Raw genomic sequence first — 18,956 nt, forward strand, 5'->3', positions numbered from 1 at the left:
TTGTGAGATACTATTTATAATTTATAAGGAACTGATAACATGATCTTCTGTGTGTCTCCTCACACCATGTTATCTACAATATAAATTAAATAGACAACTACACTTAGCATAAATGTAGACATTTGACCAATGTAATTCTTATTTTAAAATAAAAGTTTATACAAAAAGCTAGACTTTTAATATATACTCTAACAACATGGTGACCGAGCGGGGAATAGAAGCCAATCCCAGCAAAGTAAAAGCACTACAAGACATAACTCTACGGAACCTAAAGGAAGCATAAAGACTGACAGGGAGGATTACCGCCCTGTCTCGCTTCATCTCTCGATCGGCCAATCAAAGTTTTCCCTTATTCAAAGTACTCCGATGAACAACTAAATTTCAATGGGATAAGGATTGCAGCAAGACGTTCGAGGAGCTGAAAGAATTAGCTAAACTAGTAGTAGGAAAGACTTTGTGGATGTGCTTATTAACCAACGATTATGCTATTGGTTCTGTATTAGTAAGGCAGGAAGAGAAAGAATAGTTATCTGTGTATTTTTTGAGCCATTTATTAAAAGAGCAGAGTGTCGATATATGACACTCGAGAAGTTAGCTTATAGATTAGTTTTAGCAGCTCGGAGATTACGTCCTTATTTTCTATCACACCCAATTATAGTATTGACTAACAACACTCTTGGTCAGGTACTCATTAACCCAAAAGCATCCGAAAGATTGATCAAGTGGACGACCAAACTTAGTGAGTATGATATACAGTATCAACCTCGGACGACCATCAAAGCTTAAGCTTTGGAAGATTTTATAACAGAAATACTAAGTCCAGAAATAGAGGAAACTTGGATCATTTATGTGGATGGATCTTCTACTCGACAAGGTAGTGGAATAGAGATTCTTCTTATATCTCCTAGAGAAGATCAAATACAACTATTTGTTAGATTGAATTATACAGCCACCAACAATGAGGCCAAATATAAAGCATTGATAGCAGACTTGCAGGCAGCTAAGCATGTGGGAGTTGCTCATGTGATAATTCATTCCAATTCTCAATTGGAAGCACAACAATTAATAGGTAACTTTGGGATTAGCAATGAACGACTTAAGCTATATGTAGAGGCATTTGACACATTGGAAGCTAAATTTCATGAAGTAAGTGTAAAGAAAATCCCCCGAATAGACAATCAAGCAGCAGATGAATTAGCTAAATTAACTTCTGTTGTTATACCTTGGAATTTGGATAGACTAGTGGAGTAAACATTATTAGTATCTTGTGTTGAGCAACAGGCTAATCTAGAAATCCAGGTTGATTGGAGAACACCTATCATTCTATTTTTACGGCAAGAAATTCTACCCACTGATGCGGAACAAGCTAGGGTACTCAACAAAAGGGCAAGCTAATACACTATGATTGGAGATCATCTATAGAAAAAGGCCTTCTCTAGTCCTCTACTCAAATGTATTGGATCAGATGACATACAGTGTATCCTACAAGAAGTGCATCAAAGTTCTTATGGCAGCCATATGGGAGGTCGATCTCTTGCTAGAAAGATATTATTAGCTGAATATTTTTGACCTACTTTACAAGCAGATGCTGCTCAACTTGTGAGAACCTATTTATATTGTCAAAAATATCAAAATATTCCTCATCATCCTACTAAACTATTGAAGACTTCTATATTATCTTGTCATTTTGATCAATGGGGCCTGGATATAGTTGGGCCTTTTCCTCTTGTACTACTCAGAGAAAGTTTTTATTAGTAGCTGTTGATTATTTTTCTAAATGGGTAGAAGTAGAACCATTGGCCAAAATTACTGAAAATGCAGTTATTAAATTTCTGTGGCAACATATCGTTTGTAGATTTGTCATTCCACACAAAATAATTTCTGATAATGGAAGGCAATTTCAGGGTAGGAAAATTAAAAAATAGTGTTCTGATTATGACATCACATAAGCTTTTACCTCTGTGGCGTATCCACAGAGTAATGGACAAGACGAAGTGACCAACAAGGAAATTATCAGAGAACTCAAAACTAAATTAGATCATGTTGGCGGTAGCTGGGTAGATGAATTACCCAATGTACTATGGGCATATCGTACCACTCCTCGAGAAGCTACAGGAATTACTCCTTTTCACCTGGTTTATGGGGGTGAAGCAGTGATTCCAATTGATGTTGGAGTAGAATCTGATCGAAGAAGGCTTTATGATGACAATAATGCGGATCGACGCCTTATGGAACTTGACTTAATAGAGGAAGCATGGGATAAAGTGGCAGCCCGACTCATTTCCTATCATCAACGAATGAGGCAAAATTATAACAAAAGAGTTATTCCAAGATTCTTTTAGGTAGGTGATCTTGTATGGGAGCGCATCAAGCCTATTGGAGATGATAAAAAGTTGGAACCCCAATGGGGAGGACCTTATAAAATTATACAAAAACTTGTATCGGGCTCCTATTACCTCCAAGATGTAGAAGGGAGAAGACTCGAACGACCTTGGAGTGCTAATCATTTGCAACCATATAGAACTTAGCAAACATGCTTGTAAGTTATTCATATATTTTGTACAAACATTATTAATATGAGTAATAGAAAAGGTGCAGGCAATATTATTGGAAGGGGTTGTATACTTCTCTTTAATCCCTCATACAGTCGATCGGAGACCTTAAGGAGTGACCGGACAGACTTCCTTAAGGGGAACTGGAGACTTTAAACCATCGAATAGTCGATCGGGGACCTTAAGTAGTGACTGGACATGCTTCCTTAAGGGGAACCAGAGACTTTAAACCATAATAGTCGATCGGGGACCTTAAGGAGTGACTGGACAAACTTTCTTAAGGGGAACCAGAGACTTTAAACCATAACAGTCGATCGGGGACCTTAAGGAGTGATTGACAGATCTCTTTAAGGGGAATCGGAGACTTTAAATCATAACAGTTGATCGGGGACCTTAAGGAGTGACCGGACAGACTTCCTTAAGGGGATCTGGAGACTTTAAACCACAATAGTCGATCGGGGACCTTAAGAAGTGACTGAACATGCTTCCTGAAGAGGAATCGAAGACTTTAAACCATACCAATCGATCGGGGACCTTAAGGAGTGACCGGACAAACTTCCTTAAGGGGAACCGAAGACTTTAAACCATAACAGTCGATTGGGGATTTTGAGGAGTGTCCGGACATGCTTCCTTAAGGGGAACCGGAGACTTTAAACCCTCCACAATATCAATCATGGGTTTTAGCATCAACATTACTTATTGTGCAGAAAATTAATTTCGCTCAGACATACAAATCCGACTGGTCCATCATATAGTTGAAAAAAGCCCAGAGGAGCATTTATATTGCAGATATTTAATTTTGCTCGGGCATACAAATCTGACCGATCCATCATACAGTCGGGAAAAGCCCAGAGGAGAATTTATATTGTAGATATTTAATTTTGCTCAGGCATACAAATCCGACCGGTCCATCATATAGTCAAGGAAAGCCTAAAGGAGCATTTATATTACAAATGTTTAATCTCGCCCAGGTATATAAATCCGATCGATCCATCAGACAGTCAGAGAAAGTCCGAAGAAGCGTTTATATTGTATGATTATTTCATCCGGATATATACGTTCGATTGACCTATTAAACAAGGGATTTCTCTACATATGGCGAGTATATTGAAAAAGTTCATTTATATAAACACTTGGGTGGTTCTAAAGATAGGGAAATTACACAAGGAAAGACAGGTAAGTACAAATTTTCATTAACATTTGATAAACAACAAGTAGTATACAGTAATTATGAAATTAGGAGAAAGTATAGATACAAGATCCCAACTTTACTCAAATTTGCTTAGGAGGTCTTTTGGGAGTTCATGGTTAAGTCGTCGGTGATCTACAAATAGGAGAGGAGGTTCTTCAGATAGGTAACCCCTCTCTCTTAGTTGTTGGATTACTCCTTCAATAGAGTGGGTGAGAGTTCCTACAATGCACCTAGCATACTCCTTACCAAACTCAGGAGAACTTAAATAGGATTTGTGCTTGCTCTGCTAACACTCTTCCTCATTAGCCTTATATGTTTGAAACTCAGATTGTAGGCTATCTTTTCCCCCCTGGAAAGTAGTTTTTCTGCCTTAACCTGCTCTAGTTCTTTCAAAAGCGAGCTTATCTGCAATTCCTGGGTTCATCATCCTTCCTGTTGTTGAAATAAGACAAAATCTTTAGAAGCTAACTCTGGGGCTAATTCAGGGAACTTTGAGCTATAAGATAGTTGTAATTGATTGTTACGCTCCGCAAGTGTACGGAAATGTCGCAAGTAATATAAAAGATTATCGTATCCACAGGGACTGGAATAAGCACTAGAAATGTCTCAATGCGAATTAGCTAAACAACTATCCAATCGTTTCAAAAGCAAAGTAAAGGTAAACAAATCTAATATTAAAGATCAACAAACAAGAGTTTAGTGTTTTGGGTTATGATAAAGGGAGATTCTAGGAGTTTCGGTTTCTTTGTAAGATTTATTGAATGTAAATGGTTCACCAATTCTTATCCCTCAATTGCCAAACATGTAGAAAGTTGCCGGTTCCCTCTTGCAATAGACAACCGGCTAAGGACTGAGAAATGTATCTAAATAGGATTAATTAGACATGAACCTACGTTGTCCTTACACAGAAGCGCACCTATTACTATGCCTTCCTCGGATATCAACATAGAAGCCCACAACTTATTAATCTATCAAGATACAAGAAGCTAATCATAAAATCCATCCTACTCTCTTGAATATTCCTATTTCCTCTTCAAGATTATCTCTCAAACGTCCTTACACGGGCTTGCACCTATCACGTGGATCCCTCGGATGATCGAGTGAGAGTTTATCTTTACAAAGTCCATAAGAAATCCAAACAATCAATCAAGAATGAGAATTAAGCACAAACCATCATCAATCATTCAAGATCTAATTGATACAAGCAAGATAATGTCATTGAAACAAGAAAATGGCAAATCCATAAGAGATTACATCAATCCATCATACAAATACTCCCTTAATCCTAGAATACAAGATCTACTCCATGAATCGAGGAAGAAAACCCGAAAGAATAGAGATTACAAGTATTTCTTGAATCCCCAATCCAAGAAAACAAAAAGAGGGGAAAAGAGAAAACTTATCTATGAAGAAGCCTTGTCTTCGGATCCAATCCTCGCTCCGGAGCCGGAATCGTCGAGATCTCCCTTAGAATCGCCCAGAAATCCTCCCAAGAATGGGAGGAAACCACCAAATCTTGCTTTCTCCCAAAGGGGGAGAGATCCCCTTTCAATTCATGAAGAAGGGTTTAAATAGAGGAGGGAATCGGGCGCCACACGGCCCCGTGACACGGCCGTGTGAGATTCACACGGCCATGTCCAGTTCCCTCTCTGCCAAAGCTGCACGGCCGTGTGACTCCACACGGCCAGAACCCTTCTGCTCTCTGGAAATGCTACACGGCCGTGTGGTGCACACGGTCGTGTGGTGCACACGGCCACAGCCTGCTTAGTCTCTGGAAACGCTACACGGCCGTGTGGTGCACACGGCCGCAGCCTGCTTGGTCTCTGGAAATCTCACACGGCCGTGTAGATCCACACGGCCCTGTAAGGCTTCTGCTCTGGTTGGCTTCAAATCTTGACACGGTCGTGCGAGGTTCACACGGCCATGTCATCTTCCTCTTCTGTTGGTGCTAAACTCCACACGGCCCGAGCTCCATACCAGTGCAGGGCCCGTGTGACTCCACACGGCCAGAACCCTTCTGCTCTCTTCGTTTCCTCCAATGGATGCTCAAAGATGTAGATTCTTCACCAAATCGACTCATGCGTACAGAAAATGCACAAAAAGCAGATCTCCGAACCAAAAGAGTAAATATGCTAAAAGGAAAGCTGGAAGTATAAAAATGCATAGATCAAGCATGCTCAAAGTATGTAAATGTGCGTAAAAACATGCATAAAAGAGTATATAATCTACGCACATCACACCCCCAGACTTAAACCTTTGCTTGTCCTCAAGCAAAATGCTGCAGTCTAAATTCATATGTTCTACAACACATTCATAAAACCCAGTGCACTTTCCTAATTCTATCAAAAAGTTTCATTAACAAGCATGATCATGGAAACAAGTAAAGTATGGTTCAAGCATAAGAATCTTGTGCGCAGTGTAAAAGTAACTCAACACCCTTCAAGTTTCAATCCATGTCTTAGTCAAGTCGTCATCAAATTTGAATTCCTAATATTTCCAGTGAAAGACAAGTAACCAGTGATAGGCACTTACTTACCATTCACTTGGTTCATATTTCTCAACTAACCCAAGGTCTCAAAGGTGTGCTCAATCTCAAGAGAAGCTAAACAGTCATTTCCCCAGTAACCTAACTCGGTCTCAAAGGGGTGACTTGCTAGATTCCACTCATGACAACTGTTTTTTATATCCCTTATTTTTTTTTTTTTACGTGTTTGCATTGTGCAAAACTTATTCACAAATGTACTTTTAGCACACATGTTGGGATATTTTGATTTTTCCAAATGAGCTTTAATGATTTGAGCCTCATCCAGTAACCAAAATGAAAGTTGAGAGATCACCATGGAAACCAAGTACTAAGCAAACAAGATGAATCATGACTATTTCAATGACATCAACTATTCAAGCATTAAGCACAAGTGTAGTGAAGATAAAATCCTTAAGGTTGAACCAAAACTAAAACTCATCACCATAAGATTCTTAGCTTGTTTCATGCTACCCAAGATAGAAAAAAGAACTACACAAAGTTTACTAGTAGCATCATGCGAACATCATGAATCAAGACAATAATCGTGCTAACATTTCACTTGAATCCAAGAAAGCATATAAGTGAAGATTTGATGTTCTCAAGATGTATGCCACAAAAAATCAAAACACAATGCAAGACATAAGCAAAAACAAAAACAAACAAAGCAAATCAAATGCATCTAATGCATCCCCCCAGACTTAAATTTTTCATTGTCCCAATGAAAACTAAAAACAACGTGGAGGAGATTTTAAAAGAAGTTACCAAGTGATGAGCTCCAAATGGTTGACGTTCATGTTTTTAAAGATACTCCTCCATCTAATATTCACATTCCTCCACAACTTTGAATTCTACAAAAATAAGATAGACAAGAAAAATTAAGTAGAGGATACATGTTCAGAAATGAAACTAGAAAGAACTAAAGACATGAATGAAAACAAGGAAAATGAACTTGGGTTGCCTCCCAAGAAGCGCTTGTTTAAGGTCATTAGCTCGACCACCTCATTAGATTCATCTAAATCTTGCTCTTGGAGGGGTAAGATATTTTAGAACCTTCTTACCAAGGGTTCTTATTATGGAGAGAGCTTTAAACATTGGCATTAAAAATTGAAGTAACGCTCTCTCCATCTTCGTCTTCTTGGAAATTTTTTCAGGTGGTCGAAGACGGTTCAGATTGAGCTTCCAATTATTGGCCCATGTGAAATCTGCACATCCAAAAGAAAAACAAATCTCTCACAAGCATGTTATATAGTATAGAGCTAGAACCATATCAAGATAAGATGAATAAGTAATAAAAACTGAATCACATCCAACAAAGTCAATTATAGGTACCTCCATAAAGTTTTCCAAAAGATCACAAGAAATACTAACCTTACTTTGTTGAGAAATACCTGAAATTTCTAAACATGTAGATGTGACTTCCTCTGAATCAAATGATGGTTCTGGCTCTAGCTTAGGTGTTGACGATATCAATGATGGTGATTCTCGAGACTCTACTATCTCTGTATAAGTCCCTACACATTGTTCCACAACATGATCAATTCTCAAAACCTCTAAGGGTTGTCTTGACAAAGGTGGTGATCCTTGAGATGCTGCTTCCACAACACAGCTCCCTACACATTCTTCCATATCATCATCATCAACACATACATCAAAAAATAAACCAACATCTATGTCCTCAATAGGAGAATCAATAACGAGAGGATCAATAACTTCACTTGCAGTTTTAAGTTGATCTACCACATCACATTCATCATCTGAAAATTCGATGTCACTACAACACCTTATAAAATTTTGAGATAGATCTGAAAACTTATTTACCACTACATTATCAATAAAATCCTCATCTGAAAAATCTTCATCTTCATATATATTCAAAAATCTACACTCAACCATATTAGTGTCACAGGATTTGCCGAAGTCTTTATTTTCATTGACCCCCACTAACCTTTGTGGAAAAGGAACCCTTAGTGAAGGTCCTGGGAAAGACTGAACTCCCTTTTTCCCAAATTCCCTTTGAGCTTTTGGAGGAGGTCCAACTTGCTTATCTAATGTTGGTGTGATTAATCGTTGAGGGAAAGGTACTTCTAGCCTTTGGGAACTTCCCAGAGAAATGGAACTGAGTTCTTGTGATCTTCTATTATTCTTCTCCTCAATTCTAAACATGTCGTTCTTCAGAAGTTCTTCATGATTTTTTCCACTTCTCAACCCAACATCATCACACTTTTCATTAGATCTTGACTGTGTAGGAGGGGGATCTTCTTTAAACCATTTTGAAACAATACTATCAAGCTTTGCCCCCAAATGTTTGAACTCCTCACTCTGTGACTTGTGAATTTCAACATTTTTAGGTGGTTGAATTTCATTTTGTTTGACAGGCTCTCTTACATTTATGGCTTGCACTTCTTGAATATCTGAGGGAAATTCCATCCAACTTTTGTTCGACCATTCATGGAGGTTCAATGTCACTTGATCAATTAACGAATAAGCTTCATCTACACTTTTGTCCATAAAAGAACCTCCAGCTGATGAATCCAATAAAGTCTTGTCTGAGAAAGAAATTTCCCCATAGAATATGTGCAAAATCAACCATTTTTCAAAACCATGATGAGGGCACTGTCTTTGAAGACTCTTGAATCTATCCCATGCTTCAAATAATGATTCTCCATATGCCTGAGAAAAATTTGTTATGCAATTCCTCATATACACCGTTCTACTTGGAGGGAAAAAATGATTCAGAAATTGCTTCTCCAATTGTTCCCAACTTGTGATGCTTTGAGGACAGAGAGAATATAGCCAAGTCCTTGCTTTATCCTTGATACTGAAAGGAAATATCATCAATCGAACTGCATTTGCTGATACTCCTTCACATTTCACCAAATCACAAATCTCTAAAAATGTTTCAAGATGCAGATAAGGACTTTCTGATACTTCTCCTCCAAATTTGTGACCTTGTATCATGAAAATTATCTCTGGGTCTAGTTGGAAACTTTCTACTTCAATTTGAGGTTGCACAATGGGAGATAAAAATCTTGCAGAAAAGGGTGTAGAAAAATTTCTCATGGTCCTGCTTGACATGTTAGTGCTCATGGATATTCAAGAAGAAAAAGAAAATTATCCAGAATCAAAAACAAGAAATAAAATGCAATATGAAAAGCAAGAAAGCAAATGCAGAATTTAAATTGCAAGAAAGAAAGTGCACAATGAAAATAAGAAAGAAAAGATAAAAGGAAAAAGAAAAATATCTAGAATAATTCATATGCTAAAGATTGCAAGATATGTTTACAAAAGAAAAGAAGAAAGAAACTAGATCAAAAGAGAAAACAGAGAAAAGTTAGATTAGAGTGCTAGAAATCAAGAATGCAAAGTTAGAATTAGAATTAGAATTGCAACAAAAAGAGTTGTCAAGAATGTTATTCAAGAAAGGAAAAACTTACGAAAACAGAATTCTAACAATTAGTTATAACTATGCAAATCAAAAGAAAAAAAAAATTATGTTTAGTCTAACTCAATTGATAATTCCTAATGTTATAGCGCAGTCCCCGGCAACGGCGCCAAAAACTTGTTACGCTCCGCAAGTGTACGGAAATGTCGCAAGTAATATAAAAGATTATCGTATCCACAGGGACTGGAATAAGCACTAGAAATGTCTCAATGCGAATTAGCTAAACAACTATCCAATCGTTTCAAAAGCAAAGTAAAGGTAAACAAATCTAATATTAAAGATCAACAAACAAGAGTTTAGTGTTTTGGGTTATGATAAAGGGAGATTCTAGGAGTTTCGGTTTCTTTGTAAGATTTATTGAATGTAAATGGTTCACCAATTCTTATCCCTCAATTGCCAAACATGTAGAAAGTTGCCGGTTCCCTTTTGCAATAGACAACCAGCTAAGGACTGAGAAATGTATCTAAATAGGATTAATTAGACATGAACCTACGTTGTCCTTACACAGAAGCACACCTATTACTATGCCTTCCTCGGATATCAACATAGAAGCCCACAACTTATTAATCTATCAAGATACAAGAAGCTAATCATAAAATCCATCATACTCTCTTGAATATTCCTATTTCCTCTTCAAGATTATCTCTCAAACGTCCTTACACGGGCTTGCACCTGTCACGTGGATCCCTCGGATGATCGAGTGAGAGTTTATTTTTAAAAAGTCCATAAGAAATCCAAACAATCAATCAAGAATGAGAATTAAGCACAAACCACCATCAATCATTCAAGATCTAATTGATACAAGCAAGATAATGTCATTGAAACAAGAAAATGGCAAATCCATAAGAGATTACATCAATCCATCATACAAATACTCCCTTAATCCTAGAATACAAGATCTACTCCATGAATCGAGGAAGAAAACCCGAAAGAATAGAGATTACAAGCATTCGTTGAATCCCCAATCCAAGAAAACAAGAAGAGGGGAAAAGAGAAAACTTATCTATGAAGAAGCCTTGTCTTCGGATCCAATCCTCGCTCCGGAGCCGGAATTGTCGAGATCTCCCTTAGAATCGCCCAGAAATCCTCCCAAGAATGGGAGGAAACCACCAAATCTTGCTTTCTCCCAAAGGGAGAGAGATCCCCTTTCAATTCATGAAGAAGGGTTTAAATAGAGGAGGGAATCAGGCGCCACACGGCCCCGTGACACGGCCGTGTGAGATTCACACGGCCATGTCCAGTTCCCTCTCTGCACGGCCGTGTGACTCCACACGGCCAGAACCCTTCTGCTCTCTGGAAATGCTACACGGCCGTGTGGTGCACACGGCCACAGCCTACTTAGTCTCTGGAAACGCTACACGGCCGTGTGGTGCACACGGCCGCAGCCTGCTTGGTCTCTGGAAATCTCACACGGCCGTGTAGATCCACACGGCCCTGTAAGGCTTCTGCTCTAGTTGGCTTCAAATCTTGACACGGCCGTGCGAGGTTCACACGACCATGTCATCTTCCTCTTCTGTTGGTGCCAAACTCCACACGGCCCGAGCTCCATACCAGTGCAGGGCCCGTGTGACTCCACACGGCCAGAACCCTTCTGCTCTCTTCGTTTCCTCCAATGGATGCTCAAAGATGTAGATTCTTCACCAAATCGACTCCTGTGTACAGAAAATGCACAAAAAGCAGATCTCCGAACCAAAAGAGTAAATATGCTAAAAGGAAAGCTGGAAGTATAAAAATGCATAGATCAAGCATGCTCAAAGTATGTAAATATGCGTAAAAACATGCATAAAAGAGTATATAATCTACGCACATCATTGATCTAGAAGAGCGGTTTTGTGAGCAACATCTGAAAGAGCTTTGTCTTTTAAGGTCTTTTCAACATCAAGCTTAGAATTAAGCCCTTGTAATTGTAGCTCTAGGTTTTTCTTTTCTTCCTCTCGGGATTATAGCAATTGACGGCAGTCTTGTAGGGCTTTTTCTAGGCTAGTGTTAAACTCAGTCTGTGACTTCATTTTGTCTCATAGTTGAATAAGTTCATTGTTAGGGAGGTTGGAAGTAGCTTGTAACTCCTCCACCTTATCTTTCAAAGTTCAGTTAGTCCTTTCTAAATCCTCAACTAACTTGCTCAAATGTAGGCTTGAAGCATAGAGCTGAATAGAATAACAACATAGTTATATTTTGTGGTTACCAATCAAAAAAGTTTAATTAGAAACTTACTGCAGTGGCTTGATGACTATGATCATCAGCACGTTTAGATATTGTATTCCTTTTCATATGTGCTTGCGACTGTAACCAGGACTCAACCAATGATCCTTTTAGTTGAAGTAGTCTATATGAGGTAGAGGTAGAAGTTTGACCAAGCTGGGAAGGTAGCCCATGGAATTGTTTGAAGAGGATGGAGGAGCTTGTAGAAGCTGTAAATGATGAAGAAGAAGGAGGAAGTTCAGAAGCCTATGAGGATGGGTCAGGAGATGAGAGGCTCGCTAACGAAGGATCTTGTTTAGCAGGTGCTATAATAGGCCTGGAAGTAATTGATCTTCTGCAAGGAGTTCTTTTGGCATGGGGCTTGGTGGAAGAAGAAGGTAAAACCGGAAGAAGGGGCAATGGATCCACAAGAGCAATTGGTACCTCCTCTGATAAAGAAATAATAGGAGGAATAACAAGAGATATAGGAATGAGAAGTCTTGGTCTTATCATAGTTAATGCAAAATTGGAATGAACATGTGTAGGAGGATCATGTTCTTTGCCTCTAGAGTGGGAGAATTCGGAAGGAATAATAGAGACTTGTTCAAAAGTAGCTATGGTACCTGAAAGTGGGTAGGGAGATGAGGTACGAGATTTGTTACGCTTTACAACGAAGGGACCCTCCTGACCTGATGAGTTGGATGATTCCTGGGGTCGCTCAGATGGAGGTAATAGACTAAGGAAAGAAGAGGGGTGATTAAGATGACAATCCCTCAATAATTCTTCACCCATTCTAGTTAAAAGTGTTGTAATATATACTAAAAGTCTAGCTTTTTGTATAAATATTTACTTAGAAATAAGAATCATATTGGTTAAATATCTACAAGTTAAGTGTAGTTGTTTGCTTAATTTATATTATAGATAACATGGTGTGTGGTGTCACACACAGAAGATCATGTTATCAATTCCTTATAAATTATAAACAGTAGCTCACGACTGAGATGGAAAGGAATAAACCATTGGAATAGTCGTAATGTAATTAGGTATTAGTTTATCTTAACTGATAAATTACACTAGTACACTCTGAGTGTATTGAGTAGGACCATTTAAGGTAAGTTCTTTTTATACTGACTTAATAAAAGAACAAGACCTTAGTTATTATGGAAGCGTATGCTCTTAATCCTAATATAATAACAAGCACATATATTTAGTATTTATTTCTTTGACCTATCAAAGGGTGAGATTTAGCTCGATAAATCAATATGCCCGATAAGTTGGGAAATGATATTACTTATAGTGTGTGTTGTTGATTATAGAAGGAAACTGTGTCCTAGTAATCTAGGTTGATAATGTCCCCAAGAGGAGCTCATAAGGATTGTCATGTTAAACCCTGCAGGTGGACTTAGTCCGACACGACAATAAGGTTGAGTGGTACTACTCTTGGACTAAGATATTAATTAAAGTGAGTTGTCAGTAACTCAATTAATTAGTGGACATTCGACATCATAAACACAAGAAGATTAACACACTCATGATAAGAAGGAGCCCAAAATGTAATTTGGGATTGGTGCGGTAGTTCAATAATAATTCTTTAGTGGAATGAATTATTATTGATGAAATTAAGTTGGGTGTTCGGGGCGAACACGGGAAGCTTAATTTCATCGGGAGACCAAAACCAATTCCTCCTCTCAGTCCCTATCGTAGTCTCTTATTAATAAAGTATTATACCCACCTATACCCATCCTAAGGTAACCGACCAAGCAAGCGTGGAACCCAAGCTTGGGCCGACTAAGCAAATAGGATGAGCCAAGTTGTGTGGCCGGCCCTAGCTTGAATCCAAGATTGGTGTGGCCGGCCACATTAAATTTAAAAGGATTTTATTTTTTAAATCTTTCTTATTTGGATACCATGGTTTTAAAAAAGAGTTTAAAATAAATCTTTCCTTTTATAACTTTCTACAAAAGATTAAGTGAAAGGTTTGATATCTTTCCTTATTTGTAGTTAAAAGGAAGATTTTAATTTTTGATAAAACTTTCATTTTATGAAACCATCCTCATGATTTTAAAAGAGAGTTTTAAAATTAAATCTTTCCTTTTATAGTTTCTACAAAAGATTAAGAAAAGATTTGATATCTTTCCTTATTTGTAGATTGAAAGGAAGATTTTAATTTTTAATAAAACTTTCCTTTTATGAAACCATGTTCATGATTTTAAAAGAGATTTTTAAAATTAAAATTTTCCTATTATAGTTTCTACAAAATATTAAGAAAAGATTTAATATCTTTCCTTATTTGTAGATTGAGAGGAAGTTTTTAATTTTAAAGATAACTTTCCATTTTGAAAATCATCCACATGTTTTAATTGAGAGATTTTAATTTAAAATTTCCTTTTATAACCAACCATGAAGGGAAAAATTAATAGAGAAAATTTTATTTTAAAAATTTTCGGAAACAAATTAGGAAGTTTTAATTCTTGTGATTAAGACTTTCCTTGCTTGGAGAATTAGAGGTGGCCGGCCACTTTAATAAAAGTAAAGGAAATTGTTTTTTATCAATTAAATTTTCCTTTTCATGGCAAAGAAAATAAGGAAGTTTTTATTAAAACTTTCCTTATTTTCCAAGATCAAGGATTATAAAAGAGAGGGAGAGGGTGCCTTCACAAGAAGAACTCTATTATATTCCTCTCCTCTCTTCCTTGGTGTGGTCGGTCCTCTTATTCTCCCTTTTCCTTTTTCTTTCTTCTCCTTGGCCGAACCTCATCATCGCTTGGAGCTTGGAAGGTGGCCGGATCTTGCTAGGAGAAGAAGGAGGAAAAGGAGGCTTTGTTTCTAGCATCCCTTGGAGCTTGGTGGTGGTGGTCGAGACTTGCTATCTCTTGGAGAAATTTGCTTGGCCGAAACTTGGAAGAAGGAAGAAGGAAGAAGGAAGAAGGAAGAAGAAGGGCTTGGATGGTTCTCGTCTTGGAAGATTGTTACCCACACGACGTCCGAGATAAGAAGAGGAATATGGTAGAAGATCAAGAGGTTGTTGCATACAAAGAAAGGTATAACTAGTAATTATTTTTCGCATCATACTAGTTTTTCTTTGTATGAATTCCAAACACAAGAGGCTAGAGATTCTAGATGTTTAGATTTGTTTCGAATTTGTGTTTTTTTTATTTTTTTGATCTTGTGATTCGATTATTCTTTTTGGTTAAACCTAGAGTTATATAAGGAAATTAAAAATTGAATTTCGTTAAGAGGCTTTGTCGAGGCAGTGGTGGATGTTCCCATACCCAAGAAGGCCAAGTGTCTCGCTATGTTTAACCTGGGAGTCGATTTCCGAAATAAATATTTAATTGAATTTGTAACATAGGTGGATTTGGATCTATAATGTTAAGTATCGTTTGCGATTCAAGTCTAAACCTCTAAGAACAGATAAGTTAAATTTGGAATCAATAATGTTAAGTTCCGTTTGCGATTCAAGTCTAAACCTCTAAGAACAGATAAGTTAAATTTGGAATCAATAATGTTAAGTTCCGTTTGTGATTCTGAATTTAATTTCTAAAGAACACAATAGGTTATTAGGAAAAGTTCAGGACTTGTACAAAATTTTTGTACAGGGGAACCAGTATGATATTCCTAGGACCAACCACAAAAAGTGCCCTCATCAAGCGAGTATTCTTGTACATAAAAGTAGGAAGGACAGCATCGGCTAAAAAAAGAGAGAAAGTAATGTTAAAAACAATGTGAAAATAATCAAAAAGTATACATAAGGAGAATAATCTTACTAAAATAAATGTCCAATGTTGTGTCGGTTGTGCTAAGACCAAAAGAAAATAATAAGCCCTCGGCGATTAGAGTAGGCAAGTTAAACTTTGCTCCTTTCAATTTCCCCATAGAAGAATGAAGAATGAGATCTTCGAAGATATCGCCTAATTGGGGAATAGGGGAAAGGTGTCGATGCCAGGCTATGGGATATGGCGGTGGAGAAGGAAGATGCATTAAAAAATGCTATCCCGCCATTCTCCTTGAGGGGGAATTCTATGGAACAAAGTGGTTTTGGAGCATGATTGAAACTTAAAAACACTGTCTTCCACTTGACAAGGAATGAAAAAGTGATGGAATAGCTGAGGAGATAAATGAAAGTCAAGTAAACAGGAAATGACAACAAAAACCAACCATAATAGATAATGATTGGGAGATGAGTTGATTCAGGAGGATGTCAAAATACCTACTAACATCAACAAAGAAAGGATGAATGGAAAACTTGAAACCACATAGAACCTATTCCCAGAAAATCGACACATTCTCTGGAGGAGGAAGATGAGGACGATCTCTGGAAGTAGGAATGACTAGGTATGTAGGGAAGTTATAGTTCCATTAAAGCTCACATGCTTCCTGTGCAGAAAACTTGGAAGAGCATTGAGTGTACCACTCATCAGAGGTCGACATTGTTAACAAGAGGGAGTAGGAAAAACAAGAAGAGATTAGCAGAAAGCGAAGAATAAGGAATACGCAAACCAGAGGAAGAAGACGAAGTGTTAGGGATTTTTCTCTCTTTTTTCTCTTTAAAAGCCTTGATAGGGTATCGAGAAAGGTATTTCAAGTAGAAACGTTAGATTAAGGCCATAAGAAAAGCGGGATTGAAGAGGAGACGTTGGATGGATTGATAAGGCGATGGACATAATGAAATAGGTACATACCAGACGTCATAGGCACACATGCCACCAATAAGGAAATAGTATTGGTAGCCGATACACGAGGCTGCGTTCCCAAAATATTAGAATCATTACCAAGGTTGAACTTAAAAAATTTTGAGATCCCAAAAGAGATTAAATATTATATACTTCTTGTATTATGAATTTGGTCAATCAGTAATAACCGATCGAATTTCAGGACTAATTTAGAATATATATGTATATAAACTCGGCCAGCCATTGCTGGCCGGCCGAGTCCGAAAATAAGCTAAAGATATATGTATTTAAACTCAACCGATCATTAGAGACCGGTCGAGTATTAAGTTCGGATAAAATTAAATATAGAAATAAACCCGACCGGCCATCAAAGGTCGGCCGAATATTAAGTTCGGATGAAAAATGTAACGACCAAATTTTCCTCAATTAGAATCCTAAAAGTAATTTAAAAATATTTAAAAATGATATAGAAATATTCTAGGGATTTTAATAAATTTTTAGAGTATTTTTATGTAATTTTTGGAGGTCGTTTGGTATTTTTACTAGACAAAAGAAGTTTCGGCAAAAATAACGTCCAAGCCGAGATTCGAACCGGAGGCCTCCGATTAAGCAAAGCCTTAAGTAAATCCAGCTAACCAAGTGTGCTGCGGATATTTTGTGAACATATAGGAACCAAATTATACTTAAGCCATAATAGGAACAGAAATACCAAAATAAAGGGAGCCGAGCAGAGTTCGAACGCGCGACCTCCAACTCGCGCCGAACCGCTGCTGACCAAGTATTCGGGCCGTCGGTTCTGTTTAGAATTTATAGCAAAATTATTTAAAGAAGTTAACCGAATATTGAAGTTATAAAAGAGGAGAACTTAGGGCTTGATTGATTACCTGTGACCTAAATTCCTTCCTCCCCTTTCTCTCACGCGCGGCGCGTCAACATTCCTCTTCTCGGGCGAAGATGCAGCAAGGAGCTGGGGTTTCTCCGGCGGCCGGCCAAAGAGGATTTCTGCGAGCTCTTCTCGGACCTGAGTCCCTCTCGTCAAGGAGAGCTCGTGGGTGCAAGGAAGAGCTGGGATCTCGAGCTCGCCGAAACCCTGGAAGTTATTTCCGGTTGTGAGTCAAAGAACAAGAGGTAAGTGGCTACTCACCTGTGGTAAGAGTAGTTCTGACTTCGTTTTGATGTTTTCTTGTTTGTTTGAGTTTTTGCCGTGAAGTTTTTTTTGGTTTTGTTTGTTGTCGTGAGGTTAAAGGAAGAAAGAAAAAGATTAGTTAAGTTTAAGCAAGTGAGTTGATCCATTCAAGCTTTGGAATTAGTACTGCAACTTTCAAGTTAGATGTTTCTGTGGTGACCTTGATGAGCATGCTCTGTTCGTGTAGAGTTTCATAGTTTCGTATCTTTACATTCTTGAATTTGAAGCATGAAGGACAGATTGGAATTTAGGTTTTGGTTTCCTAACTAACATTTTCAGAATAGCATGAATTCTAAATAAATAGCAGGTTAGATATGGCTGTTGAGTTTGCTGCCGTGTACCTCAAATGGCAAGTAGTTAAAATGCTCCACTGTTAAAACAGATTTTGGGTGTCTTATATAGGTTTAAGCTGTGAACAAGTTTTCTATGGTTTCTGTTTTAGATTTCCAGCAAGCTTAAGTGGGCACGAGTGGGTAAAGAATCAGTAGCATGAACTGTTATTATTTTAGCTTGCACTTGTTGATAGAATTTGAGTTGGTTTTAATCGGTCTCTTTAAGTATTGATTTACTACTGTGTTGTCGTTAAGATTTTAGGCTCTTATATGTTTATACTCTTGTACAACATTAGGATGGTCTGGAATTAATGAGTAGTTTAAGAAATTCTTCTGCATACATTATGCTTTGGTTCCTTGTAGGTTCTAGCATATCATTTTATTCATGTATAAACTTTAGATAACAGAAATTAGTTTGTAATAGTGCAGATTTTTCAATGAGTAATAGAGCAGATTTTTATTATGTAGCATGCAGATTTTTGTTAGTTATAGTCTGCAAAATTATTTGTTTAAGCATTCACTCTTAGTATGTTCAAGTGTAAATTTCAGTTTATCTAAGCATTTCAAAGTTAGAATTTGTATGAGACATTGTTTTAGAGGTATTAACAAGTAAAGAAAGATAAAGAAAAGAAAGAAAAAGGCCAAGGCCTTAAGTAGATCCCAAAGTCAAGACTTTAGGGATTTGACACACAAGGTGCTAAAGAAAATACCGAGGCATTATATAGAAGTATTAAAAGATAACAAGTATTTTACTTTTATCAGTGGCACTGTGCTGGACTCTCAGTTGTCTTTGGGTTGGGCTCCCATAGTCGTCCCTAGGTTTAGATAACCTAGTAGTAACGGCACGGCCGACGGTCGACGACCCAAGGGTCGC

At 37.7% G+C, this 18,956-nt stretch overlaps 1 non-coding gene across 1 annotated transcript; it reads left to right on the top strand.

Moving 5' to 3' along the window:
- Window positions 1-8,864: 8,864 nt before the first annotated feature.
- On the top strand, window positions 8,865-8,970 carry LOC122044559. The gene has a single exon (XR_006129595.1). It is a non-coding gene; the product is annotated as a small nucleolar RNA R71 (small nucleolar RNA).
- The last annotated feature ends 9,986 nt before the right edge of the window (window positions 8,971-18,956 follow it).

This window comes from Zingiber officinale, chromosome 2A (assembly GCF_018446385.1).
Source record: "Zingiber officinale cultivar Zhangliang chromosome 2A, Zo_v1.1, whole genome shotgun sequence".
In the NCBI taxonomy this organism is placed as follows: Eukaryota; Viridiplantae; Streptophyta; class Magnoliopsida; order Zingiberales; family Zingiberaceae; genus Zingiber; species Zingiber officinale.